The 7,684-nt window shown below is 39.8% G+C and overlaps 2 long non-coding RNA genes across 3 annotated transcripts in view; one reads left to right on the top strand and one right to left on the bottom strand.

Annotated features, from left to right (window-relative positions):
- Positions 1-1,566, top strand: part of LOC147753630 (uncharacterized) — a 3,305-nt gene extending 1,739 nt beyond the window's left edge. For both annotated transcript variants that reach the window (XR_015310600.1, XR_015310601.1), the window contains exon 3: positions 1,214-1,566. This is a non-coding gene — a long non-coding RNA (uncharacterized LOC147753630). The remainder of the gene's footprint in view (positions 1-1,213) is intronic.
- A 1,675-nt stretch (positions 1,567-3,241) lies between these two features.
- LOC111259473 (uncharacterized) overlaps positions 3,242-7,684 on the bottom strand; it is a 10,491-nt gene continuing 6,048 nt past the window's right edge. Inside the window, exon 4 of the long non-coding RNA XR_015310603.1 lies at positions 3,242-3,895. This is a non-coding gene — a long non-coding RNA (uncharacterized LOC111259473). The remainder of the gene's footprint in view (positions 3,896-7,684) is intronic.

Here is a 7,684-nt window from a genome sequence, read left to right as displayed (position 1 = left end):
ATTAAATGTTAAATATAAGCTAAGTGTGTTGCGTATTCAAATTCTACGGACGTCATCATGAGCAATCTTAGATATTGAGAACTTCTTTACGCCGGATCTATGTACATATCATACAACTCCTGTATAGCAATTAAGTACTTGAGGTCTGCTTGAGTGTTTGTTTATGTGGGTAAGGGGGAGTGGGTGTAGCAGAAAGCTTTGAATTACCGCTGACGGCCTAGCAGGAACCTTAAAAAGTCACGTCAAAGCTGAGATAGTCGGCTCTTCCAAGCTGGGCCGGAAGCAGCAGTATAAGCATAGTCTGAGAAATGAGCCTTTTATACGCTAGATCTTTACTAATGACTGATCGGAATCCGCGACTGTTTTCTACAGTTACATGACAATTACCGTGCGCATTGTCGTAATTATAATAACTAACCCTCTCTGCCATCAGCTGAAATTCTATTGCTGTTTACCGTCTGCATCGGTCTGCTGACGTGAAAACAAACTCTTTAGATGTATTAGAAATTTATCGAAAAGTTCGATTATGTGGCAGCTTCACTAATGTAGAACGATGCGCTCACGACGACTGCAGTATACGTATAGTAGACAAACGTTTGCTGGCGTTCGATTGCTCAGCTGATGATGAAAAGTCCAGTCAATATTTAGTCCGCTTGGGTGCTGCGTGTTAATCATTCATAATAGAAAAAACACTAAACAAGTCTGCCACTTCCATCTTTTCTCAAATTGTCTTTACTGGAAGTTCGCAAGTAAGGTTTCATTCAGGGGCGCGCTCAGAGATACTTGTACGTAGGCATATACGAATTCAGAAAACTGTGGCGTTAATCAAGCGGGCCGGGGACGCGACCGACGTTCGATATTATTAAACATGCTATTTGTTTCATATATACCCATATATTGGCATAGCATATACCCAGAACCCATTTACAAAAACCGCATTGTTGATGATACCTTTATTTTTCGCTGCTGGACGCCCACGGCTGTGTCCCATCTTCATAAAGACGAAAGGCTTCCTTCGAATCGGCAGTCGCTCGTAACGTTCGCCGTGAATAAAGACAGATATAGAATGACTGTATCAACACGCTTAGCGGAACAAACATCTATATACATTCTTAAAATTAGGATCAACAAAATATAATAATAGTAATGATGTAAATGTTATATTGCATTCTAACCTTAAGCAGGGCTGCCTCTCCCATCGCTTGTCATGTAGGTCCACCCTGGCTGTTGTCTAAGTGAAGCCTAGTATGCTCCTGGCTTGAACCATTTACACAGGGAAATGAAAACGTTCAAAGGGCCAATGAAGCGTCAAAGTTACGTTCAGGACGAAAAAATAAACACATTATGCGATCTTATCATGAGGAAGGTTCATACAGTCGCGTCACTGGCTATCTTAAGGCGTGCGTCGACTATCTGTGATATTTTCTGCATTTCAAAATGTACGACATTTGCATAAGTTTTGAAAGCATTGGCCAACCCAGAAGACTCTGGCAGTCTATCCGATACGCAAGACGTATGTCAACAGAAACATATGTAAATAGACGGCTCATTTTAAAGTACAGAAACGAATAAGTGGTCCATTATTCCAGTGAAATTTACACGTATTACAGAATAGCTTGTGTGTAATCGAGCTACGCGGGTGGTTCGATTTGTGCACCATTAAGGCATAAGTAACAAAGAGTATATTCGAGTACTTGTTAGTGTTATCGACAAATTTCAGGCCACCTAGGTGATTTAGACATTTCGTTTGCCCCATGCTGGGCATGATGACACAACTATTGCCCTATGCTGTACAAGAGTAATTGGGTTTTCGACTAGATCAACTTAGCCAGTTGTTTACTGAGAGAGGAGCATGTCATTGATTGATATGGCGCACATTGTCGCCATTCTTTAGCAAAAATATTTCTAATCGGACCCATTCGGCCGAAAGTCCATACGTATTTTGCCGTGGTCAACTATACCGCCGCGCTCCATTGAAACGAGTACATTGAAGCAGACAGATTTCTAAACGATAGAAGTTTGCTACTTCGAGAAATGCTGACAGATTTAAATATAGTAGTAGTGCATGTATTGTTATTATAACTACGGCACGAGCATGCGTAGATCGGTTGGTTCGATATAAAGCCTATAGATAGCGCGTGTTAGTACGCTTTATGTAGATAGATACGAGATATCAGCAGACTGTTTCAGATCTGTTCAATATGGGGACACGGAACAATAGGTAAAGCAGCACTTTTTTTTGGGCTCCACTGGGAAAGGTGTCAATGACTAGGGTGCTATTTTTTGCAAGCTGCTCCAGAAACGACCCAAATAGATTCTTTAGGTCGATTAGACACCTGTTGCGCGTAAGAAAAATTACAACACCATCGAGGGTAAGCTTAAAAAGAGTTTTACCACAAGATGACCGTTTTAGATGCCCATACACGTATTGTCGAATTGTTGGTGCCACTTCCATTTTGACTGTCCTTCAGATTTGTCCTACACTTTGCTTTCCTCTATTTTTTTCTTTTTTTTTTTTTTTTTTTTTTATATCTGAGACTGCTTCCAGCTCATAATTGCTTTTTCAGCTATAACTATCATCTCCCTCGTCGAGGCATAGCTGCTATCCATACATTTAAAACATTTTGATGCACCACAATTTGATCTCCGTTAACACTGTAATAATCTTAAAAACAATTGTATATGTATCGTTGAGAAGTATGTTTTGACTTTAAACAGAGGTTCGTGTATTATATACTTGCGGATAGTAAGTAGGAAATGAAGCAGAATAGGGGGCGGAGATTTGCTGATGCTCGGCTATTGTCCACTAGTACTCTATACATAGTGCCCTTTGTTAGTGTTGACTTGTATTAATTAAGCACGTTTAGCGGCGGCCAGAACACGCAAAGTAACGGAGCCAATTTTCAAAATCGAAGGACGTGTCGTAACAGCGATAATATGACGTCTCATTTGTGCTTTGTCAATTGATCAGACGGAAAATGTATGCGAAAAACGTCATAGCTAAGTTCGAGATAGGGTGTCCGTTCGAATTTTAAGCTTCGTACCTGACGCAGAAAATCTGATTCGATTCTAGTTTTGGGAGGTGATATCGGATGAGCACGGAATTGATCCCTCAGGAGCATATCATGGAGATTCCGACCTACAACTTGAAAGGATCAATGTCTACTACAACGAAGCAATGGGTAACTTTCAGTCGTTTGTTCCTGTTTGAATGCTGGCGGTTTAAGTGAAGGCAAACGGCGAAAATTCATTCGTTACATATTGCAATTTTTATTATTTTCTATTTCGAATAACAAAATGTTAGCTTACAGTTTAATGTGGCTCGAGAGAGATCTTGAAATAATGCTAATGGTATAAATATTTTTCCATAAACCAGTTGTTATTTTTGCGTTTTTTTAACTTCTATTAAGGTGATTTTTCCAAACACCCGGATCGAAACGGTTACTCGACGTTATTATTGTGTTTAGTCATACGTAATTGTGCAAATTCGTCCAAAATTGAATCTTTTTAAGTAATACTATTTCAAAGGTAGAAATATAACTTGCTTAATTCCAGTTCCTTAATTACATTTAATTAATCCTTAATTCCAATTAATTAATTCCTTAATTACAAAGGAAAGAGTGTGACATATTGTATAGTTACTTCTATAGACATTTTAAATTCCAAGTAGGATTCTCTCTCGTACGCATAGTTTCAATTTGATTTGAAATAATTAAATAACTGAAGCTTTCTCTAAGCATAGCTATCCTAAATCCTACATCGAGACATTAGTCTTGCCTCATCCTAGCAGGACCGAACATCATAGGACTTTGATATTCTGAGAAACTTACTTTGCGTCTATATAATATCCTAAATACACTCTTAGCGAGTCTGCTATGATGGGGAGATGCGCTACCTGAAAAAGGAATATTTGTAAGTTATCGAACTTAATTATCATAGGTTCAAATTGGTGTTTAGTTTAATGATCATAATCTAGGTCGCATTTTCTTTAGTTTGGCCAAGAAGTCAAATATAAGCTTAAATATTTCAGTGTTTTACTAACGAATCCGTATGCCAGCACAGCCTTTTCGAAATCACGACGGCATCATTCTCACTCATCTAACATATGACGACAACAATCTCTATAACAAAATTATTACCGAGATGCTTAGTACATTATAATATTTTGACGGTGAAGCTTTGTAGCCGGTCAATTTGTCAGCAAATCTTCAAAATGAGAATATTCTGACTGCCTCGTGAAACTACAAAGAATTAAATTAATCATAATCATTTACTGCAAAAAGTGACAGAGGCCGGAGAAGGTGGCATTATGAAATGGGGAGGGGCCAGAGAAGTCCGGTTTCTGGAGGTATACAAGACAATTGTAAATGGACAAGAGAGTTTAAAAGGGATATTGGCCGAGCTGAACGGGTCTAATGAGCATGTCTGCTAAACATAATGAGCATGTCTGCTAAACAAACAAGCGAATTTATAAAGAGATATCTTTGAGGCACCATGAGGCGTATCACCAAAGGTAATGGTTAGCACACTAGCGCGTCCTGACGATCATGACAAAATTTATTCTGCACTCCCTAGCATGTCTTCTACTTGAACAGTGCCTTGAGAATATGGCTTCATGCTTTAGTAGACGTGTCATATGTGGTCATTGGCTTAAATAGGCGTTGTTTGGCTGCTACCATACAAGAAAATGTCTTCACACTATAAGCTGGTACGCAATATCCAGATTGTCACGTGGATGAAGCCAACCTCAGCGTGTTCAAGCGAAAGGGCCTCTCCCTACATGCAGTTTAGAACCCATGACTGTGATGCAATACTTTAATATGGACGAGTCATTTCAACGACGGGCTTTCCTATAGCATAACTAGTTATAGAAGTTGGACATCGTGAGACCTGCATTTTAGCAGGACATGTAGCTAGAAGTATATGAAACATTTCTCTGCGAAATTCATCAGAGCGATAAATAAAATTATTTGCGATTCCATCGCTGCTCTACTTGCGATTGAAACGTAAATCGGGACCGAAGTCTCGGGTTGGTTAAAGCAATCGTCGCTTGTCTGGTCCATACTCAAGGACCAGCGCTGCTGCAATTGTCCCATTATGCGTTAGTATATTTGGCACTAAAGAAGACAAAATAGCCTGCCAAGAAAATAGCAGGACAAAAGAGCATTATGCATATATGTATGTGTTCTTTAAAACCTGGTAAGAGGTTCATGAAAAAGTACGGCTGTATTATTATAAGAAAAGGCCAGTTGATACAGCAGATAGATGATTGAGAAGAGCTATTACAAAGGACGCCTCCAAAGAGGTCTATACTTTTGGCGAAATCGAGACGACTAAAGCATGCAGCCCACGGACCAAGGTTGCTGACACTGGTAATGGTAGACACGGTCAAAGAGGTCTTCGCCGTATTGAAATACGCAATGTACTCAAAGACGTACGTCACATTTCGAAAACTTACCCCGATCTAAACGTAAGAATTGAAGCCACTGAGAAAGAACTTATCAAACTAACTGAAAACTGTCAATCTAAAAAAAGTTCATCTAATTAATAAAAGATGACTCTGCATTTACTGAAATTCTAAAATATAATTAAAAAATCGGAGTATATCGTTGCATACGTTTATAATTTAATAAATGCACCAACGGTCCACAGTACGAAACTTCCCCCTGTGAATACTCATCTTCTTGAAACTACTCTTGCTCACAAGCGTAAACTGGGTATGAATAGTGAGGTCTCAAAATGCAGTGTGCTACAGAATGATTATTATTGCTAAATTAAAAAAGGCATACATACATAAACAGTCGCTTTCGAGCAGTAAAATTCTTAGCGAATCCGCGGATTGTATGCACAACAGAAGCTCGTTTTACTGTAATTTCGTCGAGTGTCTATTCAAAGAATCAGATCCGGTACCGTTCAGGAGATTAGTAGAAATATTTCGTTCCTTTGCCCTTAGTTCCTGACTGCGATTGCTTTCTACATCTAGACTAGAGTAGAACGTCATAGACGGGTCAAGCTGGGAGTTTTTGCCAGCATAGTCATATCATGATAAGGCTCTTTGTTGATACGTCGAAACTTTACCACTGACCTGTTGCTGTGCAGATGAACACGATCAACGGCTATTACCGTCCCCTGGATCGGAGACAATTCATGTACGTATAGGAGAACTATGTGCCTATCGTGCAACTCAAATGATTACCTGTCGGAATAGTAATATTATTACGAGGTACCACAACAAATGCTTCTGATAAGTGACGAGAAAGACAGACGTGCATCAAGCCAATGGCCTTAATTTTACAAATTGTGAGCAATATTCAGTGACCTTTCAATAGCTACTCAAAATAACGTGGTAACATTTTTGAAATGAAAGCGGCCGCACCAAACACTTTGCAACAATGCTTCATTTGCGTTAGCGAACCCAGCTAACCCTAATATATTACGCATGCCAAAGAAAATATCTGGATGTTGCGCTGCGGCCATTTTGTGCATCGAACATGCCCGGTGGTGAAATTATTCTATGTCTACAGACATCCTTTTTCTTCTATTTTCAAACGTTTCGAAACACACAGATTGTTTAGATACGCTAACTCGATCGCTAAGGGTCAAATCCCAGTGGATGACTGTGGATTGTATCTATCTAGTCCATGGCGCTCGAAGGTCAACAACGCATTGTTCGATACAGGGAAACCGAACGGCGATATTTATTTAGATATTTCGAGTTTTAGGTTCGGTATTGTCGTTAGATGTTGATTGAAACACAGAAGTATCTATTTTCAATATAAGTAGTACACGTACGCCACGTGAGTCACTACAGCGATTAGCTCAACGTATGTTTCTGGTAACAGATCCGTGGCATCATTCTTATGCCGTCAGTCGCTGATAGTCCAATCCACTGCAAGAGTGTTCATTGACTTAGACGGCTCGCGCTGTATTTTAATATCATTCGCCCTGGTTTCGTGCATTTAAATTTAAGGTATATACAAAATGTTCTGTTCAGGTATGTAGCGCCCTCTCGCGTGTTAGCACCAACAGTATGAGTGGTGTAATTCCTCCGTCATGGTTGTAGGCGCACAACGTTCGCGTCATTAAGTTTACGTACGACTTATTTTCTTCCTCTTACATTGTATAGTAAACGGCTCCTCATATATCGTCTAGTTCGCAGCAATTTTCGATGGTAATCGTTTGATGGCTCTGGTGTACAGGTCTAGACGTTCCTTTTATTTCATTGACGGGTAAACCCGTATTTATTCACATTTATGTAGTTTTCTCGGTCCTGTAAGCCTCCTGTATTACGTCGTGATATTCCTATTGTTTGGATCGTTCCGGGCTATCGTGCATCTAATACTGTGCCTACTTTGCGGCTTCCCTTTGTGTTTTCTGCTACTTGAAAGTACTCTATTGCAATTCATTGCCTAAAAAATAAGATTCGACGGGACACCCTGATCTTCCCCGAGACCGTCTCATCCCGCTTGTTTGGTCTCTTTTGAACACGTTTTTAGTAGTTCTTAGCATGTGATCACTGCATAAAATCTCATGTAAGGCTGAGTACGGCTTGCAGTCTTCTATTACACTTCGGATATCTCAAACTAGTTACACGCCCACAGCGTGGGCATGTAATTGCCCGAGTGCCCTGGCTTACTCTCGTTTCATGCTTTCCGGTTCCGAAAGGTTGCTTTGCTCTAGAGTG

Source organism: Varroa jacobsoni, unplaced genomic scaffold (assembly GCF_002532875.2).
Source record: "Varroa jacobsoni isolate VJ856 unplaced genomic scaffold, vjacob_1.0 scaffold_337, whole genome shotgun sequence".
Classification (NCBI taxonomy): Eukaryota; Metazoa; Arthropoda; class Arachnida; order Mesostigmata; family Varroidae; genus Varroa; species Varroa jacobsoni.
The sequence above is the reverse complement of the archived record's forward strand: the minus strand, read 5'-3'. Positions and strand labels throughout refer to the sequence as shown.